Genomic DNA, 23,052 nt, shown 5'->3' with positions numbered 1-23,052 from the left:
ATCGCAGCCGATCTTGAGAGAAATTAAACTCCACCAGGCACAATATTCTAAATTGATAAATCAGGAAATTGAATGGAAGATTAAGTTGATGAGACAAAAAACGTTTGAATCGGCAAACAAATGTGGGAAACTGCTGGCTTGGCAGTTGAAAAAGAGGCAAAAGTTGAATACAGTAACAAATTTGGAAATTGAAGGAAGAAATATCCAGAACCCCGTGGAAATTAGAAAGTGTTTCCAGAAATATTTCAAAAAACTATACACTCAAGGGCCGCAAAATGAGATGGAAATTAAACAATTCTTGGAAAAAAATGGGCTCAAAAAACTGTCACAGGAAAATAGAACACTCTTGAATAGCAAAATAACTCAACAAGAGATTGAACTTGCCATTCAGAACATGAAACTGGGCAAATCTCCAGGGCCAGATGGTTTGACCTCCAAGTATTATAAGACATTAAATGACTATCTGATACAACCACTGATGGAGGTCAGCAATGAGGTTATGGAGGGGAAGAAGGCGCCGGAATCGTGGAAAGAAGCCTTTATCACATTGATACCAAAATCAGAAACTGAAAAGACACAGCTTAAGAACTACCGTCCCATCTCCCTTCTAAATGTGGATTACAAAATATTTGCTGAAGTTTTGGCAAACAGACTTAAAAGAGTTTTAAGTGAAGTAATACACAAGGACCAAGCAGGCTTTCTCCCAGGCAGACACATGTTTGCTAATACAAGGAATATTATTGACATTTTGGAGCTGTTGCAAACAGAAATTAATACCAAAGCAGTGTTAGTTTTTATAGATGCGGAGAAGGCCTTTGACAATATCTCTTGGAAATTTATGAAGGGAAATTTAAAAGAAATGGGAGTGGGGAGGGGTTTTGAAAACGGGATTGATGCGATATACTCAGAACAAAAGGCAAAACTGATAGTCAACAATGTGGTTACGGAAGGGTTTAAAATTGAAAAAGGAACACGACAAGGCTGCCCAATTTCCCCGCTGTTGTTTATTACAGTCCTGGAGGTGCTCCTGAATCTTATCAGAGGGGACCGGTTGGTGCAAGGGATTCAGGTCAGAGCGAAACAATATAAACTTAAAGCTTTTGCAGATGACCTAGTTTTGACCCTGCAGGAGCCAGAATCTAGTACAAAAAGAGTTTTGGAATTGATTCAAGACTTTGGTTGGGTGGCGGGATTTAAATTAAATAAACAGAAAACTAAAGTATTAGGGAAAAACTTGACAGACATAGAGTCAGAACGGTTTCAGAAAGAAACAGAACTAACATTGGTGAAAAAAGTTAAGTACCTAGGGGTAAATATAACAACAAAAAATCTGAGTCTATTTAAGGATAATTATGAAAAATGCTGGTCTGAAATTAAGAGAGACTTGGACTGTTGGACAAAATTGAAACTTTCTTTGCTAGGCCGAATTGCCGCTATTAAGATGAATGTATTGCCAAAGATGTTGTTTTTGTTTCAAACATTACAAATTGTGGATAAGACGGAGTGCTTCAGGAAGTGGAAGAGAGATATTTCTAAATTTGTCTGGCAGGGCAAAAAGCCTAGAATTAAGTTTAAGATACTAACTGATGCGAAAGAAAGAGGTGGCTTTGCCCTGCCGGACTTAAAGTTGTACTATGAAGCAGCAGCTTTCTGCTGGCTCAAGGACTGGCTACTTCTTGAAGACACGGATGTGTTGGATCTGGAAGGTTTTAACAATGCATTTGGTTGGCATGCATATCTATGGTATGACAAAGTTAAGACCAATAAGGCCTTTAAGAACCATATTGTCAGGAAAGCTGTATTTAATGTCTGGACAAAATACAAAGACTTGTTGGAAAACAAAACCCCAAGGTGGCTTTCACCTCTGGAGGCTAAGGCCCGGAAGAGACTCAATATGGAGGCCAATTGGCCAAAGTATTGGGAAATATTAGAAAAAGATGGTGACAATTGGAAATTGCAGAGTTTGGAGAAAATGAAGGGTAAAGTGCTAGACTGGTTACATTATGCTCAGATTAAAGAAGTTTTTAAAAATGACAAAAAGTTAGGATTCCAGGTGGAAAAATCGAAGTTAGAGACAGAACTGTTAGAACCAAAGAGTAAAATATTATCAAGAATGTATAACTTGCTGTTGAAATGGAACACACAAGATGAAATGGTTAAATCTGCTATGATAAGATGGGCACAGGACATTGGGTATAATATTATGTTTGAAGACTGGGAAAGGTTGTGGACCACTGGGCTGAACTTCACTGCATGTAATGCTCTGAAGGAAAATGTAATGAAAATGATATATAGATGGTACATGACCCCTGTTAAACTTGCTAAAATATACCACTTGTCCGAAAATAAATGTTGGAAATGTAAGGAAAATGAAGGAACATTCTTTCACCTCTGGTGGACTTGCCCGAAAGTGAAGGCCTTCTGGGAAATGATATATAACGAGCTGAAAAAAGTATTTAAGTATACTTTCACTAAGAAACCAGAGGCCTTCCTCCTGGGTATAGTCGGCCAGAAGGTGTTAAAGAAGGACCGAACATTCTTTATGTATGCTACAACGGCAGCAAGGATACTCATCGCTAAGAACTGGAAAACTCAAGATTTACCCACACTGGAAGAATGGCAGATGCTGCTGATGGACTATATGCAACTGGCGGAAATGACCGGCAGAATCCGAGACTTGGGAGAAGAAAAGATTGAAGAAGATTGGAGGAAATTTAAGATTTATTTACAAAAATATTGTAATTTGGTGGAATGTTAAGAAGGGTGCTTGATTACAAAAAATTGGCCATCACTAGTCTGGATTTGAATTGGAAGATAAGTGAGATTTTAGAAAACAAAAATTGCTGAAGAATTTTTATTTATCATTTAAAAGAGAGCCAGTGTGGTGCAGTGGTTAAGAGCGGTAGTCTTGTAATCTGGGGAACCGGGTTCGAGTCTCCGCTCCTCCACCTGCAGCTCCTGGGTGACCTTGGGCCAGTCACACTTCTCCGAAGTCTCTCAGCCCCACTCACCTCACAGAGTGTTTGTTGTGGGGGAGGAAGGGAAAGGAGAATGTTAGCCGCTTTGAGACTCCTGAAGGGGAGTGAAAGGCGGGATATCAAATCCAAACTCTTCTTCTTCTTCTTCTATAAATTATATGATAATTTGCTTGGAAAAATGTATTGACAATGTAAGTGTGAACGGGAAACGTGAGGAAGTCCAAAAAGGTTTGAAAATTTGTTAAGACAAAAGGAACTTTGTTTATTATTTTTGTATTTTTTATAAAAAACCCTAATAAATATCTTTATAAAAAAAAAAGAGTATTTAATTTTCAGCTCATGTTACTACCACAGAAAGTCTTGATTTTCCAAAGTATGCTTCTGCTGTTGTTTAGACATTGAGTCGTGTCCGACTCTTCATGACCCCATGGACCACAGCACGCCAGGCACTCCTGTCTTCCACTGCCTCCCGCAGTTTGGTCAAACTCATGTTTGTAGCTTCATCCCCTTCTCCTTGTGCCCTCAATCTTTCCCAACACCAGGGTCTTTTCCAGGGAATCTTCTCTTCTCATGAGGTGGCCAAAGTATTGGAGCCTCAGTTTCAGGATCTGTCCTTCAGGACAGTATTGGAGCCTCAGCTTCAGGATCTGTCCTTCCAGTGAGCACTCAGGGCTGATCTCCTTCAGAATGGATAGGTTTGATCTTCTTGGAGTCTATGGGTCTCTCAAGAGTCTCCTCCCGCACCATAATTCAAAAGCATCAATTCTTTGGCGATCAACCTTCTTTATGGTCCAGCTCTCACTTCCATACATTACTACTGGGAAAACCATAGCTTTAACTATACAGACCTTTGTCAGCAAGGTGATGTCTCTGCTTTTTAAGATGCTGTCTAGGTTTGTCATTGCTTTTCTTCCAAGAAGCAGGAATCTTTTAATTTCATGACTGCTGTCATCATCTGCAGTGATCATGGAGCCCAAGAAAGTAAAATCTCTCACTGCCTCCATTTCTTCCCCTTCTATTTGCCAGGAGATGATGGGCCCAGTGGCCATGATCTTAGTTTTTTTGATGTTGAGCTTCAGACCATATTTTGCGCTCTCCTCTATCACCCTCATTAAAAGGTTCTTTAATTCTTCCTCGCTTTCTGCCATCAAGGTTGTGTCATCTGCATAGCTGAGGTTGTTGATTTTTCTTCCGGCAATTTTAATTCCAGCTTGGGATTCATCCAGCCCAGCCTTTTGCATGATGAATTCTGCATATAAGTTAAATAAACAGGGAGACAAAATACAGCCTTGTCGTTGTTCCATATCAAGTTCTAACTGTAGCTTCTTGTCCCACATAAAGATTTCTCAGGAGACAAATGAGGAGACCAGGCATTCCAATTCTTTAAGAACTTGCCATAGTTTGCTGTGGTCAACACAGTTAGAGGCTTTTGCATAGTCAATGAAGCAGAAGTAGATTTTTTTTGGAACTCTCTAGCTTTCTCCATAATCCAGCGCATGTTTGCAATTTGGTCTCTGGTTCCTCTGCCCTTTTGAAATCCAGCTTGCACTTCTGGGAGTTTTCAGTCCGCATACTGCTTAAGCCTGCCTTGTAGAATTTTAAGCATAACCTTGCTAGCGTGTGAAATGAGCGCAATTGTGCAGTAGTTGGAGCATTCTTTGGCACTGTCCTTTGGGATTGGGATGTAGACTGATCTTCTCCAATCCTCTGGCCACTGCTGAGTTTTCCAAACTTGCTGGCATATTGAGTGTAGCACCTTAACAGCACCATCTTTTAAAATTTTAAATAGTCAGTTGGAACATCATCACTTCCACTAGCCTTGTTATTTGCAGTGCTTTCTAAGGCAGTGCTATTTGTTATTTGCAGTGCTTTCCAAGGCCCATTTGACTTCACTCTCCAGGATGTCTGGCTCAAGGTCAGCAACCACACTGCCTGGGGTGTACAAGGCATCCATATCTTTCTGGTATAATTCCTCTGTGTATTCTTGCCACCTTGATGTCTTCTGCTTCTGTTAGGTCCTTACCACTTTTGTCCTTTATTATGGTAATTGTACGAAATGTTCCTTTCATATCTCCAATTTTCTTGAACAGATCTCTGTTTTTTTCCATTCTATTGTTTTCCTCTATTTCTTTGCACTGCTCATTTAAGAAAGCCCTCTTGTCTCTTCTTGCTATTTTTCAGAAATCTGCATTCAATTTCCTGTATCTTTCACTATCTCCCTCACATTTTGCTTGCCTTTTCTCCCCTGCTATTTGTAAGGCCTCGTTGGACAGCCACTTTGCTTTCTTGCATTTCCTTTTCATTGGGATGGTTTTCGTTGCTGCCTCCTGTATAATGTTACGAGCCTCCATCCATGGTTCTTCAGGCACTCTGTCTACCAAATCTAAATCCTTAAACCTGTTCCTCACCTCCACTGTGTATTCATAAGGGATTTGATTTAGATTGTATCTTACTGGCCCAGTGATTTTTCCTACTTTCTTCAGCTTTAGCTTGAATTTTGCTATAAGAAGCTGATGATCTGAGCCACAGTCAGCTCCAGGTCTTGTTTTTGCTGACTGTATAGAGCTTCTCCATCTTTGGCTGCAGAGAATATAATCAATCTGATTTTGATGCTGCCCATTTAGTGATGTCCATGTGTAGAGTCGCCTCTTGTGTTGTTGGAAAAGAGTGTTTGTGATGACCAGCTTGTTCTCTTGACAGCGCTCTATTAGCCTTTGCCCTGCTTTGTTTTGAACTCCAAGGCCATTTCTTTTACGGGATTCTTGCCCGCAGTAGTAGATATGATGGTCATCCGAACTGAATTCGCCCATTCCTGTCCATTTTAGTTCATTGATGCCCAGGATGTCAATATTTATTCTTTCCATCTCATTTTTGACCACATCCAGCTTACCAAGGTTCGTGGTTCTTACATTCCAGGTTCCTATGCAATATTTTTCTTTACAGCATTGGACTTTCCTTTCGCTTCCAGGCATATCTGCAACTGAGCGACCTTTCGGCTTTGGCCCAGCCACTTCATTGGCTCTGAATCTGCTTGTACTTGTCCTCCACTCTTTCTCAGTAGTATGTTGGACGCCTTCCAACCTAAGGGGCTCATCTTCCAGCATCATAACTTTTATATGCCTGTTGTCTTTGTCCATGGAGTTTTCTTGGCAGGAATACTGGAGTGGCTTGCCAGTTCCTACTCCAGGTGGATCACGTTTGGTCAAAACTCTCCACTATGACCTGTCCGTCCTGGGTGGCCCTACACGGCATAGCTCATAGCTTCTCTGAGTTATTCAAGCCCCGTTGCCACGGCAAGGCCGTGATCCATGAAGGAGAAAGTATGCTTCTAGCAGGCTCTAAAGGAAGTGCAGGTTAAGTGAAATGGAACGATGGATAACAGGACAGAAAACATTTTAGCTATTCACTGTAGGGTAGAATAATAAGTAACAAATGAAAATTCTACAACAGAGTAATTTGCCCACACCATCAGATTGTTCTGTTGGGTATGATGTTGGATTTTAATCTCTTGGGTAGAAAAGTGTATGTGAGAGGAGATTAAGACTTGAAATTTGGGGGGGAAATGTGGATAAAGTAGTTTTGAGTATGGGCAAGAGCACACTCAACTCCTAAACCCCAGTAGTAGTGGCACTGCAACCAGGGGTGGCCCATCCGATTTTGGCACCTGAGGATGGGCTGGTGGTGACTGCAACTACAATTGGCTAGAACGAGAGGCCTTGAAAGAGAAAAGAAAAGCATTCCAACTACCAGCTGGATTGGTCTTTGTGAGACAGGCTTTAATCAGATTGCTGCAATAATAGGGTAGCTGAAGTAGGAACTACTGCAATATGTTCTATTCTCTGCAATATGTTCTCTGCTCTTTTTGAAAACTGGAGCTGTTTTTCAGTTAATTTGTGAAGGCGTTTGAGCACACAGAGCTCTCCTTCTTTTGCGATCACTCGTAGCTGCTGAGGTTGTCTTCATGAATACGGTCTCAATGGTGTGATCATAAGTTACTGTGGAGGCTAATTCTGGATCCACATGTCCTTCCACAGTAGGGACATAGGTTTCCGAGCAGGAGTTGATCATGGTGAGGATTTGCCAAACATGCCTTCCTCTTAGCTCATTTCTCCCTTTCGTCCTGAGTTCTACACAGCTACCAGAGGCTGCTTCAAGTGACCTCCTGTTTCTTTCGAATACTACGGTAATATCCAATGTTAGTCAAACTGGACTTCAGTGGGTCTACTCTGAGTATTAGTAATGTTGAATGTCACACCTAGTGCTTTAATCCATTGATTCCAGAGTGAGATGAGCGCACAACCCTAGAGTCTGGCAAGACTGGCCCATACGGGCAGGGGTACCTTTACCTTTACCTAATATCTGAGTATATTGGATATCACACCTAGAGCGTTTTAGGTGTGACTGATGCCTATCTGGACAGTGCAAGGGTGTGGCAGGGCAGCAGCAAGATGGCACCTTACTGCTACCCGGCTCATGCAACCCAGGTAAGAGGCAGAGATGCCACCATTGGGAGGGTAATCTATGGTCCTCCCCCACCATGCCAGCTATTCCTTCTTAGCACCTCTCTGGAAATACAATTAATCCCATTTGTTCTGAGGTTGAATTTGCAATGAAACATTTTCTCAGACAACATACGAATTTCCCAGAAATGCTCTCCAGCCGACTGTGCTGAGTGACACAGTCACCTTTTATTCCTAGGTGCTGAACTGGAGTGAAGACCTCTTGACTCTGGTCTGTGCCCTGGCTCCTCCCCACAATTGGGCAGTTCAGATGTAGAGTTGGTGGGCTATGCTGTCGTCCAAAGCTGTCAGCCGAGGGAGAACCCAAAGGCGGGCAGTGAAGATATAGTTTTCACCCTGCCCCCAGGATAGAGAGGGAGACCACAATGAGGTGCAAATGCCACCAATTCACAAGCAGAGTAAGTGGCCATTATCATTTTTCTGTGCATTCCTAATACACATACAGACACCACAGCCCCCAATTAGATTCAGTGCATCATGTTTATTTTTGAAGATGGAGCAATTCAGTTTCCCGTTATGAATTCTGTAGTGTTCGAAACCCACTAGGAAATAGCTAATAACCATGTAACTTTAGGAAAATAAGTAAGAAGTACAAGGCCATCTAGGGATTTCTCCCCCTACCTGGATGTAACTTACAAAAAAGAAACATACAGCACAAATACATATTTCGTTTAGGAAATCAATACAATAAAAAGAGCCGATGGGGAAGTGAATAAGTATTGCTATACAATTTTACAATTCTTCCCATAGGCTAAATTCTGGATTTAAGGTATCACTATAAACTACTACTCGATAATATTTAAAATAAAAATAGCTATATATTTAGCATCATAAACCCAAACACCACACAAATATAACTGCAGCAGCACTGACAAATGTCTCTTGAGTTTTCAAATTGTTCATTCAGAAGTCAGTGTCTAAGTAAGTCAAACTGATCTGGCTAATCTGCAAATGGCCATTAACCACTAAGTAACAATGGAGTATGACAATCAAAACTCATCCTAGTTTTCATTTATGGCCTCCCATACAGTAACTATTTTCTGTAATTATATTCTTATGTAAAATAACAATGTCTTTTATTTTGTAATTTTTATCCTGTGAACCTCCCTGAGACCTGCGGGTATAGGGCTTTATATAAATTTAATAAAATAATTAAATAAAACAATAGTGAATTCTCAGTTCAGCAAATAAATTTGACAGGTGAAACAGCCATGGCAAACACAAGCAAATGCTGCAAAATGAAATCAAGGCCCACCAGTGGCAACACCATTTCCCAAGTTGCCGTTTTTTTTAAAAAAACGAAGGGTTGCCTCACACTTTGGGTTGGATCTAGACTTGTTCCTGGTAGTAGAAGCAGTCCTTGCGTGGAGTTCCACTTGGGAAATGTCCTGACAGCAGAGAGAACAATACTTTTGCTGATTCTACCCATCCCTGCAGCCCCAGTACCACCTCCCACTGTTCTAAAGGTTTGGGGACACTTCACAACAGTGATGCTAAGGACTGCAGGGATTAGAGGGAAGTGGCAAAAGGTGTGCATACTGCAAGGGTCAGACTCCAACCAGTGGGAACTGCATAGACACACAGCCAATGGCTGTGTTATAGTTGTACCATTTGTGCACATGCATAGCTAGAGGTCCTTTGTCTATCCCAGAAAATTGTATGCCAAGGACTATCTGATCTCCTGCCACCGTTTAAAAAGTATAGGATTAAGATTTATTTTCTGTGCTCAGTGTTCTTATAGTCGTTCTAAAGTGTTTATTCCATTACATAAAGCAACAGAATATATCTTTCAATTGTTTCTGAGACAACTGATAGTTATACATAATAGGTTTATGATTTTTTTGTTTGTTTGCACATAATACAATGCTTTCCAGGTAGGCCAATAAATGTGATCTGAAATTATGAAAACATAATTTCAGGGTATTGCGACAAGAGTTTGATTGGTATAAATTAGTGCAGGTAAATACTAGTGCCTTGAGTGAAAACCCAATCAACTCTTAAGTGTTATTGCTTAGTAAGTCAATGTATCATTGCTAACCTACCACACACTGAGTGTATCCATGGGACATTAAGCAAGCCAAGTAAAACAAGGCAATCTAAAATGTATCATTCAGTAGCTCAATATCATTGCTGTCCATGTTGGTTCTATGCAGTGTAGCATGAAGGCACAAGTTCTGAGGGCTGTGCATATTCTTTCCTTGGATTATGCTGTCCATTTCATTGCTAAACATTAAGACCTACTTGGTAAGGGCACAAAACTGAAGCTAAAAGCTCATTATAAATCCTTTTATATTAAATTTACCGGTCTACAGAGTACAGTGATAAGCTTTCTGACCTCAATCCCTCTGGATGTGACTTCACAAATGAATGCAACTAATGTGCTTTTTGCTTTATGGAATGTGATTCAGGCTAATCCCACAAAAAATGTGATGGGGTGAAGGTGAGGTCATGGACTACAGGAAATAAAGACATGTGGTTATAGAATACATGTGTGTGCAAAAATCAGAGCAGTAATTTAATATTAGCCTGAGAACAAAATACTGTAAGAGCAATCTAACTGGCTAAAAAGTAAAAATGGATAAACAAAGTCAAGTGGAATTCAACAAAATTGTGAACATATCTAATAGTGATGATGATGATGATTGTTTCACTATATGGAGAGAAATAACTAATAATGAGAACAAGTAGAACCACTGTGTACTAAAGATGGAGGGCAAATCAAAGGTGGTTCATCTGCCATAGCAAATGCCCTGCCGGCATCCAAGCCCTGTTGTCAGCAGGGCAGAAGGCAGGAGCACTCTTGCAATCTTACAGGGTACTCCTCCCCCCACATCATATGTGAAGTAGTTACCTCCCATTGTTTCAAATAAGAGTGAAATAAATGGGCTTGAACTGTGTCAGGATGGGCATAATTCAATATCCAGTTTGGCATATGTGTGCGTATCAGACAACTGTAAAAACATCCAATCCTTTGCAGTCAAATTTTATTTGGGTCTCTCTAAACACATCCCAAACCTGCCCCACTTTCAGCCCTACCAAAGGGCCATGGAGGTTGTTGTGGCAGTAGGAAGAGGGAACCCAACACTGAATCTCCATCACCAAGGCTAGAGCTCTCCTTCCCATATACAGAGCCAGATAAACCTCCTATGATCAGAGCAGAAGCTTTTGTTGCCAACCTAGCAAGTGGCCCATGAGAGTCCTGTGGGTAGTTGGACAGGCCAGATCCAGCTAATAGCTAGCCTTACTTTAGGTCTAGGAATATCAGCCACACGTGGTGTAACATAGTCTCTTGTTGATAATAACTGATTCCTTTTCACATTGGTTCAGGAAAGAAAATTGTGTCATATCTTACTTGTTTAAAAACAAATGTTATTTGTAGGAATGTAACATTAATTCCAACCAGCATTTAAGTTCAGTTAAGCAGAGTTCTGCTGCTATCATTTCCCCTTTCCTGCATCCTTTGTTGTAATTCATATAACAAGCTAAATGCATAAATACACTGAACAATATATGTCAGAATGATTAATAAATAATATGCCAACACAAAACAACGTGGCTAGGACTCAATGAACCCTGCAGTGTGGCATTTATAATATACTCATATTATAATTAAATAGATAGTACTGTATTTCTAGACAATGCAAAATCAAACAGGCATTCAAAAACTGGCAATATATAGGCAATCAGACTCTGCCATATGAAATCCAAGGAAACCTATCATTGACCAGCACCAGACTACTATACTCAGTTGTTTTAATTAAACATCAGCAGTGATGTGACAAATAAACTGCATGAAAAAACTAAATATTAAGAGCTTTTCTTTCCTATAATTAACATGATTCATGGAATTGAACATCCTTTCTGGTCAGAAGGTCTTAGAAGACCAAATCTGAATGATATCTGAAGAACTAAAAAGGCAAACTCAAGAAAGATAAAATCTGTAAAGCTAAGTAGCAGTACAGCATTCAGTAAGCAATAACTAGCTAGGCTCCCCAGATAACACTAATTTATAGAGAGAAGCAGATCAGTATAATCACTCCATGAAGAGCACTTACCACAGTAATCAAACACTCTCACAGCAGCAATGAATGAGAAACTTCCACTTACCTGAAAAAGAAAAAGAAAAGCCTGTTTTAAACTAGCTCCTCAGAAGCACTATTTCAAAAAGAGGAAAAGGTACTTAGCTTATTTTAGCTTTGCATGATATTTTCATAACAGCAGTATGAGATACCATTCTAAGCTACATTTATTTTTCATCTAAAGAGGTTTAAAAATGGTGTGCATATGATACAACAAGTAAAACAAAACAGTCAGTCATAATGCTATCTGAACTGCTACAATTGCTCCACAACTGGTTTAATATTTCTTCAGCTTTAATTTATTTGTTTGTTTATATTTCATTAAAATTATTCACCACTTGTAAAAAACAACAACTTCAAAGTGGTTTACGAAAGATAAAATAGTAAAATCAAGAAAAAATTAGAACCTTACTTGAAAACATACAAAAGTTAAGATGCTAAGATTAAAACTTTGTCAACTTTCTGAGCATCAGGGTAGGAATGTTTTTAAAAGGCACCCAAAAGAGTATGGTGAAGGCACCTGCTTGATCTCAATAGGCAGGGAGTTCCAAAGTGCAGGCACTGCCACACTAAACGACTGAGTTCTTACAAATGTGGAATGGGTATTATGTGGCACGTGTAATAGTGCCAATTCCTCTGATCAAAGCAGTCGAGTGGGCACAGGTGGGGTAAGGCAATCTCATATGATCAAGTCCTACACACACACACACACACACACACACACACACACACAAACACACACTCCATTGCCCAATTCCACTATCCTTGTAGAAACAAGTCTTATTCATTCATTCACTCACTATCTGGATTAAATAAACACATGAGGCGAGAGTGGGTATAAGGATGCTAGCTGTGCCCCTTACCCTGCTGTTTTGCACAATTTCAAGGGTGACTGTCTCCTGTACTTGTGGTGGCTTCTGCATGATGCAGAACACTGGAAAATTAGGGTTCTATATCACATGGGGCCTTCAGGAGTACAGGAGGGTTCTCCACCGCACACTTTCACTTTTGAATTCATAGAAAGTGTCGTGGATGCAGGTGGAAGTATCAGACTCGTGTCCACTCTTCTCCTCTCACATGTTTAGTTAACCAAGGTAGAGAATGCTTGAATAAGGCTAATGACACACAGGAAGGAGTTAAGAAACAGAACGTTGGAACCGATAGTTAAGGAGACTACTTCTCAAACAATAATGACTAGTTCAAGTCAAAAAGCTCAACGCCCTTTTAGCACAGGAAACATCAGGTTTTGCTTTAAAAAATAGGGCATCATAAGGTGAAACAGCATTTTCCCCCAGAGGGTTGAAAGTGGTACAGTAGAAGCAGCATTGTCTGTAGTGAGCACACCAACATCCAAGCATTGTCTCAGGTCAGATGGTTTTGCAGCTGTTTAAAAATTCTGCATACCCTGTTTGAACAGAGGCCACAGCAGGACAAACAGGCTACAGCAGGACAAGTTAGCGTGCAATTATGGAAAACTGTAGCTCTCTCAAAACACTTTCAACTCTCGTAAAAATGACTTTCTAGCCACAATAGGAATCTTGAATATCTGTGGGTAGGTGCACTGAATGTATCAGAGGGAGCTGTCCACAGAGTCCTTATTACTAGGAGTGTTGAAATGGGTTCACAGTTCTGAAACCCTTTCAGTCAGGGCCACAAGACAGAAACACTTTGCTACTTCAGACTCCTGGCTTATGATCTGTGGTAAGAGAAACCTGAAGTATAAGTCTAATAAAGTGACACAGGTGTATATTTTGAGCACATAAAATGGCATGGGGAAAATATTGTAATGAGGAAGGCCAGGGAAGAGAGATATTTAGCATTATAATTACCATTCTCAGTTCTGTTCAAAATATTATTGGGACTAAAGTCCACAGGAGAACTGAGGCATCCAAGTGAAATTACAGATAAGGCAGTATAATTGATATCTTTTTGACTACTTATATTCTCACGCTGCATTGTGGCGCAGCTGTACTTCACAGTCTGGGTATGACTTTCTGACTAAAATGAGTAGAAACACACAGCATCATATAGCTATATCTTTAACATATGAAGAAGAAGGGAAGGGATGTCTTCACACTAAAGGCGGATGCCTGATATGTATAACACAGTTGTTGTAGCTCTTGCCCTCTTGTTCATTACTTCATCACCATAGTGAATTACGCCTATGTGAACGTGAAGGGTTTGGGCTTTTTTTTTTTCCTTCTGAAATCCTAATCTGAAAAGCTGTTCTAACTAAATTTCATGCCTAACCCTGCAATGCCTGCAGAGTAGATTACATATGAACATTACTAAGGCAGAACATTTCTCATATTTGGGTTTTCTTTTTTTAAAAAAATAAAAATCAGAGCTGATTTGTGTTAGTAACGAAGTGGTATCACTGCTACTGTGGTGAGGCCCACTGTTCCCCCCTAAAATAATATAATGAACAAAATTCCAGCTAATATTATAGAAAACAAAAATCCAAGCTAGTGCATGTGCATACGCCCTCTGAGTTAAGGGGAATGTAAGTCGAGTAGTTAATGTGTATAGCAACCAGTCATTGTGTGCATTCACCAGGCCTCATAGAGAATGCACACATAAAGAGGGCATTGTGCAGATTTTCTGCTCGAAATATACAATCTCCCAACAGGTCTTGGGGAATGTGCATATATTGGCTAATTTTTCTACATTCTCCCTAAGCTTTTTGTACATTGTTCCTAAGCTTAATGGCAGCATGGTGTGTGTGTGTGTGTGTGTGTGTGTGTGTGATTTCTATCAGAATTGTGGGAAGGGAGGGAAAATTGAAACATACACATTCCCCAAGGCCTGTTGCAGATTATGTACATATACTGAGAAATGTCCACAATTCTTTCTTCATGGATTATGTGCCCATTCTTCATGGGTCCTGGTGAATATGCACAATGGCTGATTGTTCTACACATTAACCACACAAGCTGCATTCTCCTTAACATACCACACACATGCATGCACTTGGGATTTTTGCTTATATCTATATCTATCAATATAAAATAATGTATGTTTAATATTACATCTGTGTAATGGAATCCTCCAGAAAATGGATATATAAAAAACCAGTTTTCTGGAGGATTCTATTACAGTGGTGTAATAAACATGGCTATTAAAAAGTAACTCTAAACAGAATTCCATCTTTTATCAATGCTTAGCTGAGACACCTGTGAGGGTATGGTACAATACTGAATGGAGACAATAAGATTCTCTAATCATCACTTGATTAACAGAAAACCTTCCTGCCACAGCTTGCTGACCAGTGATTACTAACAGCCATTGACTGAAGTCACAAGCGGCCTTGCTCATACGTAATGAAATAATCAATATAGAAGTATGTTTGCACATGGAGCTTAACTAAGAATCAGAAGTCCAAATGGAAGTGCACAGCTTCCAATATGTATAGTTCTTTGGTGTGGGTGTACAAAATAAATCCTAAGATTCAGATCTGGTTTACACATTCTGTAGGGACACACCTTTACAGACAGGAAGTGAATGAGTGAGATATTTAGCTACCTATAGGATTTTTATACTGCCCTTCATCAATAATTCCAGGCCTTTTTACAACATACTCAAACAATAAAATACAATAAGCAGTTGAACAATCAAAACAGAAATAAAACAGCAATTAAAACAGCAGCAAATCATCAACTGGAGTGAGTTGTCTCTGCATGTGATATCAGCCTTGACAAATTTCATGGTACAATTTCCAGCACTCACAGAAGCAGCCATGAATGATTATCTAACACATTTCATTGTTCCCATGGAAACAGATGTGGGAGTGATTCCATGTTATTCTCTTTATAGGAGCACATGGGACACACCACAGACAGACAGACAGACAGACAGACACAGATATTAAGGTCCAATTCTGTTTTCTCAGCAACATCAGCTACAGTTTGAACAACAACAACAAAATACACCTGTAGTTTGTTAAGTTTTACTAATGTAAGTAAGCCCTGGTCTAGGAGCTTCTTCTGCATGCAGTTAGGTGCCTTGGCTTCAAATATTCTATTTGCCAACTATCTTTCCTAACAAAAGAATACATTATATGAGAATTTTACAAAGACTCTTCCTTAGAAATAATAAAAAAGGAATGGAAATCTATTTGCTTCTGTAAAATGTAGTTTAATGTTGCTCAGAAGTCCCTTCCTTTGTGTTCTCAAATGCAAGCCACTGTCTGATGATAAACTCACATAACTTTAAGAAATAAACACTGCAAAAGGCATTAAAAATTTGACCAAAGTTGTCCATCATTAGCAAGTGATGTTACCATTCATCACTTACAATGTTTTATGTCTAGTTTACATGATAGAATATATTTGAATCATGTAATTTTCTCTTTTAAATGGATAAAGTTTCTGTATTTAGATAATAATTTTGTTTTGCCAGTTGAATGGAATCAAAGGATTCTCCACAGCTTATTTAGCCTATTAGAAGAAACGTTTTTGTGTCAAAAAGCTTTTTACTCTAACATAAAATAGATGTGCTTATTTAGTACATCCTTTCTAAAATGCTTTAAATCTCTCTTCTTCTTGTTGGTCTAGTAACCAAAAAAACCAAACAAGCCCCAATTATTTTGAATCATAAAAGAATTTCAGTTTTAAGACAGAATGTTACATCTCATGCGGCAGTTATATGATTCTGTTTCTTTTCCTCATTCCAGAAGAGGGAGAAAGATGAATTCAAACTGTCACCATGTGCTCTGCCATGATTAGCGTTTCACTGGGCCTCCACAGTGCCCTTAACAGGCCAGGGTTAAGTCATTTCCAGCAGGGAGCTTTTAGGCATGAAATTACCAGATCAATGTAGGCACACAGTACAATATATTTTTAACTTGCAAAGTATGTTTGGTGGGTCCATCTGTCTTAGTTTCCTACTTGACTTTTCCCACCCAGCTCTATTTCTGAAGACCAACAGCATTCTTCAGCAGCCATTTTATAAACATTACTTCGTTTCCAGTCATTACATTACGTAAAATAATGGGTGGTGGTTTACTTAGATGTATTGGTTTCCATGATGCTTTCAGATTTCTTTTCAAAGCATCATAAATAAAGGCTACAAACAATTAGGCCCTAATCAACAAAAGCTATTAGATATTATTTTAACACTGAGTGTTCTTTTCTATATTGATTCCGTATTTTGTCTTATAAATGCTTCAGAGAGTTCACCATTTCCAGCAGCTAGGATAGCTTGTTCCTACTTCCCTGCTATGATTTACCCCTCAGATTGTTAGCAAACTACTGCAGTCTTGCAGCTGCTTAGTGTGGAAGGGATGATAGTTGAAAGCATATGCTTGGCATGGAAAGTCCCAGGTTCAGTCCCTAGTATCTTAAGTTTTAAAAGGGTCAGGTTGCAGGAGAAGGTGATGTGAAAGTCTGGAGAGGCGAACCGAACTCATAAAAGCACAATGGAATAAAGGCAGAACTGTTGTAGGCTGTAGAACACAAGTTCATTGTCCTGGGGAAGTCCTAAACCACTGAAGGAAGCAATTCCCATCAAGCAGTATTAGCATTTGTTTATGAAACATCTGAGAAGATCCCTGAATTACTGCACAATGCTGATGAAGGGAGGGAAGCCCAATGAGCAGCAGTATACCAGAATGTTCATATACAAGAAAGCTATTCTACAAGCAAGAATTAATTTTTTGGTTTCTTAATTACAGCACAATACTATATCTACTTAGAAGCAAGTCCTATTTACTTCAGTGGGGCTTACTCCCAAGTAAGTGAGGTTAGGACTAGAGCCTTAGCCATCCATTTTTGCTCAAGGGTATCAAAGATTATATATTTTCATCACTCAGACTTGCATTCCAAGGAAAGATTTGTGGGCTTTCTCTTTTAATCTTAAAACCATTCAATATATGGCAAGTTCAGTTTTTCGTATTCCCATCCCAACCATTTTTAAAACAGGTTGCACCCTAAGCAGTTTTAAAACATCCCATTTCTTTACAAAGATTACCAAATCCATTTCTCTCCTGAAACTGACACAATGCCTGGCTGCCTGTCAAATATTCCTGCCTTCCTAAGCTGTTTGGGCTTTTCTCAGCTAAAATAACAAGAAACGGAGGGACAGAGTTTCTGCAAGGCTAACAGAAGGTCTGACATAGGTGTGCATGCCTTGCTATTAACTCTTTTGAAACTATGAACCTTAGTACAGGAGGTTAAGGGGACACAGTCTCTCCTAATAAAAAGGCTTAAATAAATCCACACTAGGGATTAGTTTGCTTTATGGACATAGCAGAGAAAATGTCACACACTATCAAATGCTCTGTTCTGTAAAGCCAACTAACATTAATTAAACTGCTGGCCCACAAATTCAGGTTTTGCTTTGAAACTTGGCAATTGTAACAAAATTATCTACCTTATGGTGTCCATTCTTTTAAATATCCAATATGAGATGAATCCACACACTTGACAAAATCACCATATTCATGGGTTGCAAAGTTGGAACATTTCAGTGAAGGAGATCACACACATGGGGCAGTGTTTGCTGCACAGTACTTGCATATATTAGCTCCCCTGCTTCTCATTGCCATTTATGCAATGCATCTTATGCATAATGCACCAAAGCAAAGGTAGGAAGAATCACTTTCTGATCCTGACTTTACCCTGGACTTGGCTTTGTGAGGATGGAATGTGGAAGCAGGAAGCAGAAGGGGGTATTAATTAATTAACCAGGATTAATTAGCAGGCAGGGACATGGGTGGCGCTGTGCTCTAAACCACAGAGCCTAGGGCTTGCCAATCAGAAGGTCGGGGGTTCAAATTCCCGTGACAGGGTGAGTTCCCGCTGTTCGGTTCCTGCTCCTGCCCACCTAGCAGTTCAAAAGCACATCAAAGTACAAGTAGATAAATAGGTACCGTTCTGGCGGGAAGGTAAACGGCATTTCCGTGCACTGCTCTGGTTTGCCAGAAGCAGCTTAGTCATGCTGGCCACATGACCCGGAAGCTGTAGGCCGGCTACCTCGGCCTATAGAGCGAGATGAGTGCCGCAACCCCAGAGTCGTTCGCGACTGGACCTAATTGTCAGGGGTACCTTTACCTTTACTTTTAATTAGCAGGCAGCAGAAAACAGTGAATTCAGGAGGCAACTATTCAGTCTTTAATCCTGGTACCAAGACAAAAATATTATCAAAAGAACTTTCTGTTAAGGTCTATTTTTATAATAAAGAGCTTTCTTATTTACTAAAAATGTATACGAACATAAATCTCCATACACTTTCCCTTTCTCTCACTCACTGACCTTTACATTAAATTACCCTTAATAGTAAATTAAATTATTATTGTGTGGGGTGGCGGAAGATGTCTTTATGTTAACCTCCATGCCCCACTGCACTGGAATGGATTTAGAGAAATCTATCCTTGACTAATAAATTACCCTGTTAATTTTAAACAAAACACTATAATAGAGTACTATGAGAACTGAAGATTGCAGAATACAATATTGCCTAATTAAGTCTGTATTGAGTATCACCGTCTCTGCCACAAACCCTGCCCATAATGTATTACTATTTTGACAAGACATTACTGAACTTATATTTAAAGGTAGATTCAGATCCAAAGTTGCTTGATCTTATACTGCCAACTATGTAAAATATCTGCCTATCTCCATTTTAACATCCTTTTAGGCAGCAATCTTATGCACATTTACTAGGGAGTGTAACTTAATAAAATGGGATTCCATTTAGACATGTCTAGGGCTGCACAGGGTTAGTTTCTTTATTGGCATATGATCAGTTTGCATATTGGCTTTAGAGTTCCACTTATTCATTAAACATTTTTCCTCATAAAGTTCATTATGAAGCGGCCACACTTGTAACTTGTGTTCCCTGGCAGAATAGCATGCTTGTGTGTTTGTCAAAGAAGTGACTGTGAAAAGATTGCCAATGGGAGGGGTAAGGATTCACATATGCCAGCCTTTTTTCAACCAGATCTTTTGGAGTCTAACTCTCATCAGTCCAAGCAAACACATCTGTGATGCCTGGAGCTGATGAGAGTTGAACTCCAATATATCTGAATGTTACCAGGTTGGAGACTATGATATTATAATGGGTACTTGTCTTCTGTAGTTCTTTCCTGCAACCACTGGAGAAAGGCAGGGATTCTCCCCTGGTGTGTTGGGACTTGTTAGCAGATCCGGTTCCTCCCTCTTAGGGAGATGGTGGTCATGGCAAGAACAAATTTTGGTTGTCTTCCAAAACAAGAAGGGGCACTGTCACTTTACTGAAAAGAAAAGAAAAATCAGCCTCTAATAAGAAAGGGAAACCAGAAAGATTGAAGCTAGGGAACTACTGGTAATCTATTCCCTTCCCCCAGGGAAAAGAGCTAGGGCTATAAGCAGCATTTTTATTCTCAGGATTTTCTGGTGAGAACAGTGGCAGCGGACACCAGAAGTTAGTTGTTTGCACCTCCCCAGCAGTCAGCAACCCATTTGTACAACAGGTAGTCCTGGAAGTTAGTTGTGATCTAAAAGCACTGAGCAACTCAGAATCAATGTCCTGTTAAATGCTGATTGGTGCTGCCTGCAAACTCCTTTTTGGCCCACCCACAACTTCATCTGCACCACATGTGGGACAGGTGGGTGGTGGCTTGCCAAACTGCCCTGAAGGTTCAGAGGAAGTTTAGCTGGCCTAGTCTTCCCATTCCAGGCTTAGAGTGACCCAAGATAGAACTGGCAAGCATGTCTGGAGAAAAAGAAGGAAGGAAAAGGAAACAAGCAGCTGAAGAGGACAGATGAAATACAAGATGGGTGTCTAACTTGAGATATTTCTTTAGAAATATTCCACTATTGTGTTTTGTTTTGTTTTTGCAACCATAAAGACTAGACATTAGTTTTCCAAAAGGAAAAGCTGAGAATACAAAGTGCTGAATGCAAGACAATGAATATATTAGATATAAAAACTGGTACTTGCATGGCATACAGCTAGATGATTATATTATCCCTCTCTTTTCATCACTGATGCCAACTTTGCTTTATCAGCCATACCATTATCTAGTAAAAGTTGTACCAAGGAGAAGAAGCAGGGAAATTGCCAAGCATTGTGCTTCCTTTTCAATTTTCTCCTTCCTTCCCACCATTATCTTGCAGCACAGTTGGGAGAAAAAGGCTGAAGAGGTACCTTTGGATCAAGAGAATTCTCTGACCCAAGGCTGGATGAATGGAAACTTTTGCAGAGAATGTGGGAAATAACGGACAGCATGACAATGTTTTTCTTGCTAAGTCCTTGATCAAAGCTCCCTTCAGTGTTCTCAAGGGTCCGAACGCCATATTTGCCTTAACTGGAATGGGAGATTACAATCTCTTATTGATTTTTCAAGACTGTGAGCACTTCACAGAAAGGACTGCCTTTTAAATTTGCTTCCATGCTTTATTTTGGAGCACTTAATTGTGTAAAACAGATACAGCAGATAGAGCCATATTTGTCAGTGGGATTTAAGAAACACACATCTCAATCACATCATTCTACCATCAGTTTTTCTGTATTTATAGATTTCCTGAAAAATATAACATTAAAAATTCCCTGGATTAGACAGTGTCACTAAATTATGTCCACTGACCACTTTTCTTGGACTTTAAATGAATCTAGAGGAATTAAAAGTCCACCTTTAAGGAATAAATCACTGTGTGGATCATGCAAAACTCCAGAAAGAGCAACAAAAAGCACTCATTTCAGGAGGCTTGCCTTAAGCAAAGTTTAAAAATAATAGGCACAATCTAGCCAGTTATCCCTTTCTAAGTCCCTTTCATTTGCCAAGGCAACAGGCTTAAATTCTACTCTCTAGCATTTAGACTAGGCAATAAATCCTACTGCTTACTTCTGAGTAAAATCACAAAGGATTGTGCAATTTGTTGGTTTCTGCTTCCTTCACTGAGCAGCGAAGTGCTTGTCACAAGACAATGTTTACATTCCACAGTCAAGTGCTGTTGGGTTTTCTCACGGGAAAGGAGACTGGATGTGACGTACACTGGTTTCCTGTTTTTCACTGTTCTTTGCAGTTCAGTGTGATTCTCTCCGTGCTTTAGAGGAGAGAGGATGCCTTTCTCTGCTCCGGCAGAGGGAAGATGTTTTTCTGTAAATTACCAGCTTTGAAGTGTAAATAAAGTTTATATAGAGCATGTTGGCACGTACTTTTCATCATTCCGCTGTGCACTGGACACTGCTTCACTCCAAAATTTGGTTCCGGGCCCAGAAAAACGCAGTGTTTTGAGAATGGACTCCAGAAGTCGGGCTCCTGGCAAAGGAACAAAGGAGCAAAGAATTGGAGTGCCGGCAAAGGATCGGAATGCAGAGGGCCGGATCGGACGATATCTCTGCGCGTCAAGATGATTTGATGAGGTATGTGCTACAGCTCCGGGCAGCCTGCCAGCTTCTAATTAATGGCTTTATGGCTGGACTTTGAACTTTAATAGCCGGTTTTGCCGTGGCACAGGCAAAAGGCTAGAAGGATAAATTTTTCCTGTGCTGGGGGAAATCGAAAGTAAAGCAGCTGCAGCAGTGTCGCAGCATGAATTTAAGACAGCAGAGAGAACTTTCACTTTTGAACTTGCCTTTGGAATGAGGTTTTGCAGCAGCTGCAGATAAGCAGAGTGGCACAGGCTCACAGGCAGAGGCTGGAAATCGAAAGTACTTTTGAACTTGCTTTTGGAATGAAGCAGCTGCAGCTGTACACAGACGCAGCTTGTATAAAGCAGCTTGATTTAAAGCAGCAGAGATGACGTAGAAGGCTAATGCCAGAGTCATGATGGCTAGCTGCAGAAGGCTGGCTGATGCAAGTGGGGAATCTGATGCCAATCAGCCACATGCTCAGCTCAGAGTAGCCTGTGATACTGCCATGATTCAGAATGAAGCAGACCGCCAGGGTGATAGCTGCATGGGCAAGGGGGAGTCTTCACAGACGTCATCCCAGAGTGCAGTGGAACCACCAGATGGCGCCAAAGCTTTGAAGGCAGTGAAATGCTACACGTGTGGACGTCTAGGCCATATGAAGAGGGAATGCAGATATCCCAGGGCCAAGACAGAGCAGCGCAGCGAAAGCTCATCGCGTGGAAAAGGCCGAGGCAAAGGCAAAGGTCCGGTGTCCAGGACAACGCAGCACAAGGCAATGGTCTCACGCTTCACTCCAAAGGTTGCAGAGGTCCAGAAGACGTCTAGATCTTTCTTCGTTGTTGATTCAGCGGCGACCCACCACATGTGCAACGATAAGCGACTGTTCGTGTTTTTTACACCGCAGGAAGGTGCGATTCACCAGGCGGATGACCACACAATTCCCAGTAAAGGCTACGGAACTGTTGTTCTTCACAGTTTGGACTTATCGATACAGGATGTGCTTTATGTGCCAGATGCTAAGCATAATCTGCTCAGCGTTGGACAGCTGAATGAGCGGAAAATTGACGTTTCCTTTAAGAACAAAAGGTGCATCATCACAAAGAAAAATGATTATGTATTGCATGCTGAATATGTTGATCG

General features: G+C 40.2%; 2 protein-coding genes across 4 annotated transcripts in view; both read right to left on the bottom strand.

Moving 5' to 3' along the window:
- The window catches only part of SASH1 (SAM and SH3 domain containing 1), a 552,112-nt gene that overhangs the window by 300,128 nt on the left and 228,932 nt on the right, over nucleotides 1-23,052 (bottom strand). The gene's annotated exons all lie outside the window — the stretch shown is intronic.
- Nucleotides 1-23,052, bottom strand: part of GINM1 (glycosylated integral membrane protein 1) — a 785,919-nt gene that overhangs the window by 621,958 nt on the left and 140,909 nt on the right. The gene's annotated exons all lie outside the window — the stretch shown is intronic.

Source organism: Podarcis gaigeae (assembly GCF_964106915.1).
Source record: "Podarcis gaigeae genome assembly, chromosome: 3".
Taxonomy (NCBI): domain Eukaryota; kingdom Metazoa; phylum Chordata; class Lepidosauria; order Squamata; family Lacertidae; genus Podarcis; species Podarcis gaigeae.
Note: the sequence above shows the minus strand (reverse complement) of the source record. Positions and strands in the feature narration are given on the sequence as shown.